Source organism: Cricetulus griseus, chromosome 9 (assembly GCF_003668045.3).
Source record: "Cricetulus griseus strain 17A/GY chromosome 9, alternate assembly CriGri-PICRH-1.0, whole genome shotgun sequence".
NCBI classification, from domain to species: Eukaryota; Metazoa; Chordata; class Mammalia; order Rodentia; family Cricetidae; genus Cricetulus; species Cricetulus griseus.
In genome coordinates this window covers 18,882,825-18,895,907 of record NC_048602.1, presented here as the reverse complement: position 1 = coordinate 18,895,907, position 13,083 = coordinate 18,882,825, and positions in this window count along the sequence as shown.

Genomic DNA, 13,083 nt, shown 5'->3' with positions numbered 1-13,083 from the left:
CTAAAGGGAAGAATTTTGGATTAATTTCATTGGCTGAAGAAATCACTAAACAGCCTAGTATAGGCTCTGTCCTGTGTTATTACTGAAAATGCTAATGTAAAGATTTATAAAGAAAAGGAGAATGGTGAGCCAGAAAACAAACAGAAGGCCTAGAACAATTTGAGGACAAATGGAGCACCAAGAATGGAGTTAAGTTTTGTGTTCAAGGAGATAAACAGATTAAGAAATGGAACAAAGGGAGTGGTGGCCTAAGGACAAGATCCCACCCAGATAAGCTTCCAATTTGTGAAAAGGGATTAAAGAAAAGCTTAGAGCCAAGTGTGGTAATACATGCCTTTAATCCCAGCACTGGGAAGGCAGAGGCAGGCAGCTCTTTGAGGTTGAGGCCAGCCTGGTCTACAGAGCAGGTTCTAGAACAGCCACCCTTAGGCAGTGAAAGAAAACTATTGAAAACAAATGCTGGTGAAGATATAATTGAAAGAAGGGGCCATGTTCTATCCCCAGTAAGGAAGATAACTTGGCAGCTTCAGACTCATAGCTCTGGCTTCAAGGATAGAAAAAGGTGTTGTGGAACCTTCCTCCTCAACTGAGGAAAGCTGATGAGGCCAGGCATGTGTCAGGTGTGTGTCTCTGAATCAGGCCCAGAGAGGTCATTGAGTGAAATTGTGAAGAAGCCTGGATTGCCTTGGAGACCCCAAGATGTTATAGATACCAGCGTCATGGGATATCTGCTGAGGAGAACTGGAAACAGGGAGTGTAACTACTCCAAGTAAAAGAATGTGTTGCAATCAACAGAACTGAAGGGAGTTGGAGCTCTGAAGAGCATTTTGACATCAGACCTGGAAACGCACACTTTGGAGTTTGCCCATCTGGTTTTTGGTTTTGCTTTTGTTGTGCCGAGTCACAAGGATCCCCATAGAGACCAGGGAGACAGACCACCGATTCAAATGGATGAGGTTTATTAAATTGTTTATCCTACACCTTGGTTGGGACCCCATCTAGCAAGCTGACACAGCAGCCCCCAGAGGGGGTAAAGTTCCCTGTCTATTGCTAGGTTTTAAAGACAAAAGTTACAGGATTACATCAGTAGGTATGGGTTGATTTCTGATTGGTTGACATTTGGGAAACAAGAAATTTCTCAAAGTCATATTTTGGCATGAAATACCTGTGTACCAGCTATTCTCATTGGTCAGTGCTGAGAGGGAACATTCTGTGATTTCTTTGGCTTTATCATGTTACTTGCAGGTGGTCTATTGTTCATAGATACCAATAGATTTTAGAACTGTATTATGGAGACTATAGGGGAGGTTTGGAGTTTCTTTTGTGTCCAAACAGTTCCCAGGAACCAAGTACCTAGGAGGCTGGGGATGGGAGGGTCTTTGTGTTTAGTTTTGGCCCTAGGCTCCAAGAGGACAGAGGACCTGGAGTTTCCTTGTGTCGGAGGCCTATGTGTCTTTTCTGTAGCCTGTCATGGCTGCTAAAGCAGGGGCTGAGTGAGGGTCTGGCTCTTAATTATTAGAAGTGAAGCCTTTGAGTTTAGTTTTCCCTTCAGCTTTGGTCCAGTATTGCCACACTATGCTCCCTTCCCTGCGTTTTTGAATGGTAATGTGTATCCTGAGTCGTCGTATGTTGCAAGTATGGGATTGGTTTTTGATTTTATAAGGGATTACATATCTCTCAGAAGATGCTTTGAACTTTCGACTTTTAAACATTGTTGAGACTGTGATAGATTGGGGTCATTTGAAGTCAGACTGAATGCGGTTTTGCATTTTGATATGGATACAAATCTTTGGGGGCCAGGAAGAGGTGGTTTGAAGAAAATGGCCCCCATAGTGGGTTAAGAGGTGTAGCATTGTTGGAGGAAGGCTGTCACTGTGGAGGTGGACTTTGAGGTCTCATATATGTGTAAGCCATACTTCGTGAGATTATTCACTTCCTGTTGCCTTTGGATTGTTAAAGACAGCTGACTCTATTTTCTTTTTACTTAAACACTATTAGATTTTGATCATGTCCTTAGCTAGAGATTAACTTTTTTGAGTGGTTTTTCCTCAATAACATTGTGAATTATACATCATAAATTGACTGATCATGAGATATTTGGTAGTTTGTTAACTCCAACCGTCAACCCATGACATGTATTTTTTTCCATGGCCATAAAAATAATTGCAAAATTCCACTCTTAATCACTTGCTTTCTTGGTATAAAGAGACTACTCTGCCTTTAATCTGGGCTGTTTTCATTCTCTTACTATGGGAGACTGAAAAATGGCCGGACAATGAATCAATTTTTGCCTTGTAATGTCTTGATGTGAGCACCTAGCTTTTGACACGTAAAAGGATCAACATATAAGGACTCTCACCTCCAGTACCATGTCTTTCTGAATGCTGCCTTGCTTCCCGCCATGATGATAATGGACTAAACCTCTGAACTATAAATGAGTCACTGCAACCCACAGAAACAGCTGACCTGAAAAATGGGGAGCTCTTGGTCCCCAGACTGATAGCTAGGATACCAGCATGGGACGGATCCAGATCACAGGAATGTGGGTTTCAGTGAGGAGATCTCGAAAATCTATGGGACCTCCTGTAGTAGATCAGTATTTATCCCTAGCATAGGTGTGGACTTTGGGAGCCCATTCCACATAGCGGGATACTCCCTGAGGCAAGACACATGTGGGTGGGCCTAGGCCCTATCCCAAAGGATATGATAGACTCTGATGACCCCCTATGGAAGGCCTCACACTCCCTGGGGAGCAGAAAGGATTTGTGATAGGTAGGGTTTTAGTTGGGGGAGGGTAGGGGAGGAGGGAAGAGAGAGGGAACTGGGATTAGAAATCTTATTTCTAATTCAAATAAAAAAAAATCTGAAAAAAAATAAGTGAGTCACCCCAATTAAAAGTGGTGCTCACCTTGAATACCAGTGTTCAGGACACAGGGGTAGGGGGATGTCTATGCATTCAAGGCCAGACTGATCTACATAGTGAGTTTCAGGACAGGCAGGACTATATAAACTCTGCCTCCCCTCCAGAAAGTTATAAAGATAAAATGTAGCACCAAAATAATGTGAAACAGCCTTTAGTTTTCCCTCTAATTTTATCGTGCATCACAACATACATGCTTTTGTGAAGTCTTATAAATGCATATCACATATTGTCAGCATTTCTCACTATCCATCACAAGTTCCAGCCCCCAAATGCACTCAACTTGACAAATCACTTACCTAATGCTGACATTGTAGACATAAAAGAAAATTCACCATGAAAGAAAACACAAAATGCTCCTAGTAAATTCTTAGCTGTTAGGCACCTTCAAATTTTTCAAATGATAGTCAAACCATACAAATATCAAGAAGATGAGAAACTGTAGAGCTAAGTTGTAAATATGACAACATTGGCATCAACACATATAGCTTACAAATGACCAAGGCCAGGGCTGGAGGGATGGCTCAGTGGTTAAGAGTGAAAAACCCCAGACCCCTAAGGGCCACAGGATCTCGAGGAGCCCCCGAGACTCAGAAACGAGACCAAGAGCTGCAAAAGCTAAAGAGTTTATTGAATGAATGTGCATTCAGGTGTCAGCAATATCGGGGAAAGCTGAACACCTAGCAAGGGTTGTAGGCTCCTTTTATGGGGAAAAACCGCAAATCAGCATACATACATGGGGTACAAAGTGATTGATTACAAAGTATGATCTCATGTTAAAGAGGTCACCCAGGTGTGACCTGGTTGTCTTTTCTTTTTCTTTTCTTTCTTTTTTTTTTTTTTTGGTTTTTCGAGACAGGGTTTCTCTGTGTAGCCTTGGAGCCTATCCTGGCACTCTCTCTGGAGACCAGGCTGGCCTTAAACTCACAGAGATCCACCTGCCTCTGCTTCCCGAATGCTGGGATTAAAGGTGTGCACCACCAACTCCTGGCTGTGACCTGGTTTTCTACAAAGGAGAACCCACAGAATGTACCCTGGAAAGTCCCAGAGGTGTGACCCAAAAAGGGTTGTTTGTCTGCTCTCGGGTTGGGGCCAACTTCCTTGTCCTGGGCCAAGGCTTGTGGAAAGTTTTTCTCTTGTTAGACCCCCGGAAAACTCAGGTATTCGGGGTCCCAGGCCACGACCGCGGTCACCCCAATCACTAGGCGGATTCGAGAGCTTGCTGCCAACTGCATGAGGCTTTATTATAATTTAACGAGCTAACCCCATGTTAGCTCGGGTCTTTCACCCACCCGCCATGGCGGATGGCTTGCAAAGACAGCTCGAACCGCTGCAGAGAGAAATTTTGTAGGGCAGCATAAGGGGAGTGTCTAGGGGTATGCAGAGGCTCACAATTGGTGTGAGATGCTTTACAGCTCTGGGTGTGCTCTTCGGACAAGCGCACAGCAATGACGTGCAGAGCATAGCAACCACCCTGGGAGGGCCTATGGACCATAACAACCAGTTGGCCAATCAACACAGGGCAAACCCTCCAAGCCTGGAGGCACGCCAATCCTGAGCCTGTGCGTACCCCTAGACACTCCCCTTATGCTGCCCTATAAGATCCTGTCTTTCTAGCCAGCCACCATGGCGGGTGGATGAAAGGCCGGAGCTAACATGGGGTTAGCTTATTAAACAACTACAATAAAGCCTCTTGCTGTTTGCATCAAGTTTCTGGTTTCTGCCTGCACATGGTGATTGGGGTGGCCGAGGTCCTGGGCTGAGATCCTTGGGGCCTGAATTGCCGGGGGTCTTTCATGACCCAAAAAGGATTGTTTGTCTGCCCTCGGGTTGGGGCCAACTTCCTTGTCCTGTGCCAAGGCCTGTGGGAACCTTTTTCTCTCAGCAAACTAAAATCTTTCAAAGGCAGTTAACTCATTAAACAATAAAAGAGTCTTTGCTTTTGCATCAGAATGGGTGTCTTCGTGATTTGGGGGGGTCCAGAATTTGGGCACAACAGAGATATCAATGGGAAGAAATTGTAAGTGGAGTTTATAACTCTATAGAAATACTAAGCACTTCTTATCAGAATCCTGCTGGCATTATTTTAGGAAATGGAGAAATTAACCGGAGGAACCTGTCTGACGCCATTTTAGTGGCAGCAGCCTTAATGCTGCATTTTCAAAAATAATGTTTTTGTTTACTGTGAGAGTTTAGTAGCTGTTTCCTGGAACCCGACCTTCCCCAAAGCAGGACTGCGATTTGTTTTTAACACTGCCCTGACCCACCCAGATCCTCTCTGAACCTTCCTAATCACATTGTGGGCGATCATGTGATGTCTTTTAAAATTTTTCTCATATTTCCTTATTGCCCCATTGTCTTCCTTCTGTAAATCTGGTACAAAGGGGGCCCAAGAGATGGATTCGAGGCTGTTCTCTTTAACCTGACTTGGCAGGCAGTTGCTGGCCAGTTCTTCCAGCATAAAAATCAAACTTGCTTCAAATTCAGCTCAAGTGTGGTATTGGTCGTATTGTTACTGTTGGGATTAACAAACCCTAAAAGAAAGGATCTAAAGGAACTACAAACTGTTACAAAAGTTCTGACATCATGAGAAAACCCAGAGACATCATTTTTCCCAGTTTTACACTGCACTAAAATCAGAGCAATGAGAACCATTTAACATCGGTATGAAAATATGATCAGAAATGTGGATGGGAGAGGAACAGCATCCCCCATGTGTGTAGTAAAATAAAATTATATTTGCCAACTCCCAGTTTTAATTTTTTTTTCGAGACAGGGTTTCTCTGTGTAGTTTTGGAGCCTATCCTGGCACTTGCTCTGGAGACCAGGCTGGCCTCGAACTCACAGAGATCTGCCTGCCTCTGCCTCCCGAGTGCTGGGATTAAAGGCATGCACCACCAACGCCCAGCAATTTTTTTTGTTTTGTTTTTTGTTTTTTTTTTTGAAAAAGGGTTTCTCTGTAGCTTTGGAGGCTGCTTGGAACTCTCTCACTAGACCAGGCTGACCTCGAACTCACAGAGATCCATCTTCCTCTGCCTCCCCAGTAATGGGATTATAGGCGTGAAAGACCCCAGGAGAGGAGAGACCCTCACTCAAGTCTTGGGTGACACAACCCCCCAAGAACTCACAAGAGACCGTCCTTGCTGTAATCACACAAGGTTTATTGACAGGAACCAGTGTGCTGGGGCCGAGACTCGTATTCCACGCACGGGTAGAGGAGTTTCCACCCCGAATGGCTGGGAATAGGGGTTTTTCAAGGAAGAATCCACAACCCAAAATACCAAGAATACCATTGGAAGATCCCAAGGGAAGAAACCACAGCCCAAAATACCAAGAATACCAGTGGAAAGGTCCTGAGGGAAATCACAAGAGGAAACTCCCTGTTTTTTAAGATCATTTGTAAGATTCTAATCTAACTTTTTATGGTTAGCCTTTTCCTGGAACAGAGTTGCTGAACCAGCTAGCCACCCTATATCCTAGGCCTTATTTTGTTTGCTGAGGGGGGTCTTCTTTATCCTGGCCTTTCAGGCATGTGCCACCACTGCCTGGCAAGCAAACTGTTCTTACCCACAGAAACCCAACAGCTGAAATTTTGCAACATCTAACCTCCACTGAAAGCCCGCTGAGCAGGGTCTAGGCATTTTCTCTGTTTTTGGAAGATGTCTACAGCCACAGCATTGTATGTCAACAACCTTGAAATAGAAAAGAACCTTCTGCCCTGTGCCCATGAGCAGGACAACAGAATTGTGAAAAAAATGTCCTCAAGAGCAGCAGTAGAGAAGGTGATCATATTCCTGGTGTGGTTCCTGCTGCCTGTGTCCCAGCCCCACAGCTCCTCTGACCTGGGAGGTTCCAGTTTCAGCCGCTGTGCTGCTGACTGGTGACTTTCCCAGGCTGCCCTAGGAAATTTTCATATTCCTGTTATACCCTAGCCAGTGTCATCCTCCCAAGAAGATCACCTAGGAAGCGTTTTCACCCAAAAGTTACTATGGTGTCTGGAATTCCTTTTGGGGAGTGTTCAAGATATTGACCACAGTCTGGTGTCAGGGAATTGAATCTGTGGTTCTTGTTTTGTTTCTACTGAAGGATAGGAATTAATACTTAACCAAGAGAGAGAAATTCCCTAGAATTCCAATGGCAAACTAGATGAGGAAACTGTTCAAATGAACATATTTATTTAGGCCAAAAGTATCACTTTCTCTCACACAACAAATAATACTTCCTTATGTGGAGTAATAAGCACGGAGAATGAAATTGAAAACACTACTTTTGCCAATATGATTTCTTCTTCCATATTATAATCATTATCATCTAAAATTTCTTTGGTTTGAATATTAAACAAGAGTACTGTTCTTCTTCTGTCTAGACAAGAAACCAAATATATGGATCACTGCAACTGACAACTTTAGTGTCATTAACCTAACACCAAGAATGACATAGTCTTGTACATCTGTTTTTATTCATTTGCTTCCCAGGAAAACTTAGCTACAGACTAACTAATGGCTGCTTTGGAAAGAATTTAAGTTGAACCTCACTTGTAGTGACATTAAGGTTATATTTCTTTTGCATCTATTTTTACAAAAATATACATTTACAAATATGTATATATAATATGGAGTTATAAATATGTTTATTTTTCAAGTTTGATGATATGCCTTATGTTAGTGTTCAGTCATCTGTACTGGCCTGCCTTTGGGGTTCTGACAGGATATGGCCTCAGCTGTAACCCTGTGCACATTCACTACCTTCCCTTTTAAAAGGGCCCTGCCCACTTCTCATCTCTGTCTTTCTCTTTCTGTTTCTCTCTGTGTGGTCTGTTTTTTTCTCTCTCTCTGCTTCTCTGCCTATCTCTCTGTCTGTCCCCTCTTTCCTCTTCTGCTGCTCCTGTCACCAAGAGGCCAGTCTCCTCCTTCCCCTCCACTCCCCATTTTTTTCATTCATTTTGCCTTAATAAAAACCCCTCAAATGAATCTCTGTTGCATGGCATCTTTTTCTCTCGTGCTGCTTTTTTTTTTTTTAAAGCATAACACCTTCTGCTTGTATTTACTTACATATATATATATATAGCCTACATACATGTCTGTGCCCTTCATGTATGCAGCACCTCCAGTGGCCAGAAGAAGGCATGGGATCCCATGGGAGAGAGTCAGACAATATAGATGCTGGAAATTGAACCTGGGTGATCTAGAAAGAACAGACAGTGCTTTCAACCACTGAGCCATCTCTTTACACTTCTGCTTGGTGTTTAAATATTACAGCTTATTTTTTTTTTAGAAATTGAAGAGTAATGAAGGAATGAAGTTTTAGCATTTTAATCCATGCATACGTACATACATTAAATGATGTATCATTTTAAGGATGGATTTAATATAAGAGAGTAAATACTTATGAGAAGAAGTGCTTATCTTAATTCTTTCCAATTCTTTCTCAGTGGCAAATTCAAACTCAGATCGATACCCAGAGTTACACCTGTACATTATAGCATTGAGATTTCTTTCCTTCTTAGATCCAACTCCAGTCATCTTTACCTGAGAGGTTTACATTGGAACACATTAGCACTGTAAGTATTCAGTTCTAGGACCAATATCCCTAGACACGGCTCTGCAACATCTGGGGGATCACTCCTTCTACCTCCGTGGCTTTGTTGAAACATCAGCCTGAGCCCCAAAAGAATGCTATTTCCAATCAAGAGTACTTTTCCAGAACCCTGTTGGCTCCCTCCTCTCTTTCTGGCCTTGCCTGGCAGTTTGAAAGAGAAACCCTCATCTGCCTCCTCCCTCCCTGCTGTGAGTGTGATTCTCTCAGGGTAACAAGTACATAGATCATGTGTATGTAGAATTCAGGTGGCCTACGGAGAGGGCACAAACACAAACATTAATTGGCCTGTGACCTCACCTCCCTTCAGAACATAAATCAACATTTCTCTGTGGCCTAAACGACACTGAAGTGTTCACATTGCATTTCTCAAAGTTTCCTGTAATTCCAAACACCTACAAGCCATTAAAAGTTTCAGGCTGCTGCCAAGAATCTCTGCAGAGCCATAAATGTGTGACATTTGTGTTTCCAATGTCTCTGGGGCAGAAAATGTCCCACTTGTAAACAGCACTGAACGCATGGGTCTGAAGCTTTGAGGACTCACATTAGAGAAAATGCTATCATTGTCCCTTTGGGCTGTGTACATTTGTGAGAAAGTTTTTGTGCTGCAGACTTCCTTGCCTGGTTTGTCACAGTTCCACAAATTACACCATTAACAAGGCTATGATTAGGGTTATGGAACGTCAAGTGAACAGCACAATTAGGAACACTGTGCCCAGGAGTACTAATCAAATCTGTTAGAGAATGTTTATGCACATCTATACAAACTATTTGTAAAGAGGAGTAATTCTAAATTGGGAAAATACCAGCAACATGGATTCTCTTAATGACTTAACGGTTCATCAGAGACTTCACCAAAGGCAGTTTAGCATGGAAAGTAAAGGTGATAAATTATTATATGCTTTTTTGCTGTTTTTTTTAAAAGATTTTATTTCTTTATTATGTATACAGTCTTCTGCCTGCAAAGGGCACCAGATCTCATTCAAGGTGGTTTTGAGTCACCATGTGGTTGCCGGGAATTGAACTCAGGACATCTGGAAGAATAGTCAGTGCTCTTAACCGCTGAGCCATCTCTCCAGCCCTTTTGCTGTTTATTTATTTATTTATTTATTTATTTTATATGGTATTCTGTACTGCATATATTCCTGCAGGCACATGATTGCATTGCAGATGGTTGTGAGCCACCATGTGGTTGTTGGGAATTAAAGTACAAATTGGTATGTAGAAAGGTATATATGTATAAATACATTAATATATTATATATGTAAGTATGTAGACAAATATATATGTATAGTTACTGATGGTCTTTTATGTAGGACTATATATCTATGTCTACATATTTGTGCACATATTTGAGGCATATATCATGAATAGAAAAGATTTTGTAACCCTAAGGTCTAAGGGAATTAAACGCAGACATACAAAAATAACCTATTCACCTAAATTTTGTAATCAACTATATCCTATAATGAAAGGGTGTGGGGTTGACTTTTCTCATAAATGTTGTTTGAAGTTTGCCTTAACCAAGCCAAACATTCACCTAATGTATAGTCAAGTTAAAAATGTGTTTGGGATCATTTGGGATTAAGTACTCATTTTGCTAACATACTGTCGACTCAGCCTGCTTAAAATAAATGGACCTTCAAAGAAAATAATGTACTCAATATCAATATGCTTTGGATTCCTGATGTACGGTGTAATGTACTTCTCCTTTGTGGCTTATTCACTTTCCTGACCCAGAAATATGTCTGTATGTGGTGACCACACCAAAGACTACTGGCTGAAAGCAGAAAGGCAGTGGAAGCAATGTCCTCAACATCACAAAACTTTGAAAGCAACGTGTGCGTGTGCGTGTGCATGTGTGTGTGTGTGTGTGTGTGTGTGTGTGTGTGTGTATCACATGATTGTGACTTTGTGTTTGTCTCAGTTAATGGTGTTATGATGAAATGTGTGGGGGACCTTGGTTGATTCCATGGTGGAAGAGGTTGACTGTTGACTGAGGCTGGGAACAAATATGCCAGGCAGACAGAGCTCAGTGAGAAGTTTTATTAGAAAGGGAAAGGGGGTAAGGAAAGAAAAAAGAGGTAAAGAGACAGAGAGAGGGAGGGGAAGACAGAGAGGACAGAAGAGGGAGATAGGTAAAGTCCTGTCTGCCCCAGGGGAACAATGGGAAAGAGAGCATAAGTGGGTGGGAGGTCTTTCTTTGTATTTTGCAACTGCATGCAGAATACACAACCATGGAACCCTGGGCTGACCTACAATGCCTGAGTGCATTCTGGCAGGTGACAGGGGCAGGCCAGCATAATTCCTGAATCCTTACAAAACATCTTTTTTTTCCCTCTCTCATGTGAGACTCTTAGAATAGATTGGTTATGACAACAGTCATTTTTTCCTTTCCAAGACCCTGTTGGTTGTGCTGGCTAACAAATAAAGACTGCAGCTGAAAGACCCCCACAGGGTGAGACCCCGGGGTGACCACTCAGGAATGTGGTGACCCCAGTCACCAGGCAGAGGCGAGGACTTGATGCAAACTGCAAGAGTCTTTATTCAGTAACTGGCACGCTGGGGCCCAACTCGTTACTCAGGAAGGAGCAGAGGAGCTGGACCCCGAACTAGGATCTAGGGGCTTCTTAAAGGCAAAAACCGCAAACGGGTGGGGTCTGAGATATACAAGGGTAACAGTTCTGATTGGCTCATTCCAGGTGGCTGACCACAATCTCTGGGTACATGGGGTCATGGAATGTTCAGGGCGGTGACTTCTCCATTTCTGGGAATCGTCAGTGGGTGGAACAGTTACCAGAAATAGAAATGCAATAACCCAAGGGTATCTTCTGGTAAAGGTCATAAGTTCAGGTTCCCATACATCTGTAAAGAAGACATCTTAGGCCAGGGTAGAAACACATTTTAGTCTGGGGTCCTTCACAGCCTTTGTTCAAGAGACCCAGACACATCAGGCTCACTTTTATGTAAGCGGAAACACATCAGGCTCACTTTTGTGTAAGCGGAAAACAGAGCAACAGTGTTGTATATCTTCAGGAGGTAGAATTATCAAGTATCCACTGGAAACACAAGTTAGATTTAAGAAATGAACAAAAGATAAGAGTAAATGTATACAAAGACAACCCGCCTTGTTCCCCCAGGAGAAATTATATAAGTGTGTATATTTCAAAAATGTTTACAGGGGACCATGTGTGTGTTTGATCCATAGAAATTACCACATCTCTAAATTTCATTGAAAAGTAATGTTACTGTGAGAGGCAAAGTTTCATTTTGAGTTTTAATTACTATGCCTAAAAGATCCATGAAACAAAAATGCCCTTGATCTGCAAGTCCCTTTTCCAAGGACAGACAGTTCTTGAAATTCTGGAGGCTATTGTTTATGGGAGATAACAAGCCACAGGCTTTTCATTCCCCAAGCAGAAAATTTCTGAAACATCCTCAGTGTGTATGTTACTCTAGCCTATTTACCTGGTGTCTGAGAAAGCTGCTAGCTTTGTGTGGGACCTGGAACAGAGGAAAACTCTTCAGTAGGTCCAGGATATTATGCAGGCTGCTCTACTGTGTGCACCACAGATCCAGAAGAACCAATGATATTTGAAGTGTCAGTGGCAGAGAGGGATGCTGTTTGGAGCCTTTGGTACACCCCAAGAGATGGATCACAGATGATGGGATTTTGGAGCAAGGCTCAACAATAATCTACAGACAACTATTCTCCCTTTGAAAAACAGCTCTAGGCCTGTTCTTGGGCCTTAGTGAAATCTGAATGATTGACAATAAGCCACATACTTACCATGTGACCTGACCTGCCCTTCGTTAGTTGGATGTTATCCGTCCCACCACGTCATAGATTAGGATGTGCACAATAGGAACCTATCATCAAATAGAAATGGTACATATGCAATAATGCTGGATCAGCTTCTGAAGGCAGCTACATGTAGAAGTTCCCAATTGCCTGTCATTTCTATTCCTGTTATAAGGTCATCTGCCAAGAAACACACTTATAACCTCATGGGGTGTTGCTTATATTTGGGTGACTGAGGAGAACTTTTGCAGCAAGGAATGAAACAATCTGGAAATTCAACACAGTAAATATAATGAAAAAAATTAGGGGACACAGTTACATGAAGACAAGCATGTGCTTCTCGGAAGACTTATTATTGTTGATGTAACATCAAAAGTGATTTATAGATTCAGTCCACTCCAATAAAATTCCAAATATTGTTTGTCTTCAATAAAATTATAAAAATTATTTTAATTGACTAATGGATCCAAAGACCCAAAGAGACTGTGAAATAAAACCAAACCAAACCAAACCAATAAAAACCAACCCCTTAACACAATCCAAAGGAATTCCATTATTTCTCTTATAAAAACACGATGGCAAGACTCTATGCTGAGGATGACATATTCTTGAACCATAAGTCACAGAGGAATCTAGATGGTACTGACCTAGTGTTATCCCTACCCTACCTGGCCAGCTTTCCCAGGACTAGAAAGAGCTGCACTGTCCGCTGGTGTTCCTTGTAACACTCTTCTTAATATTCATGAGTGGAATCAACAGAGATGTC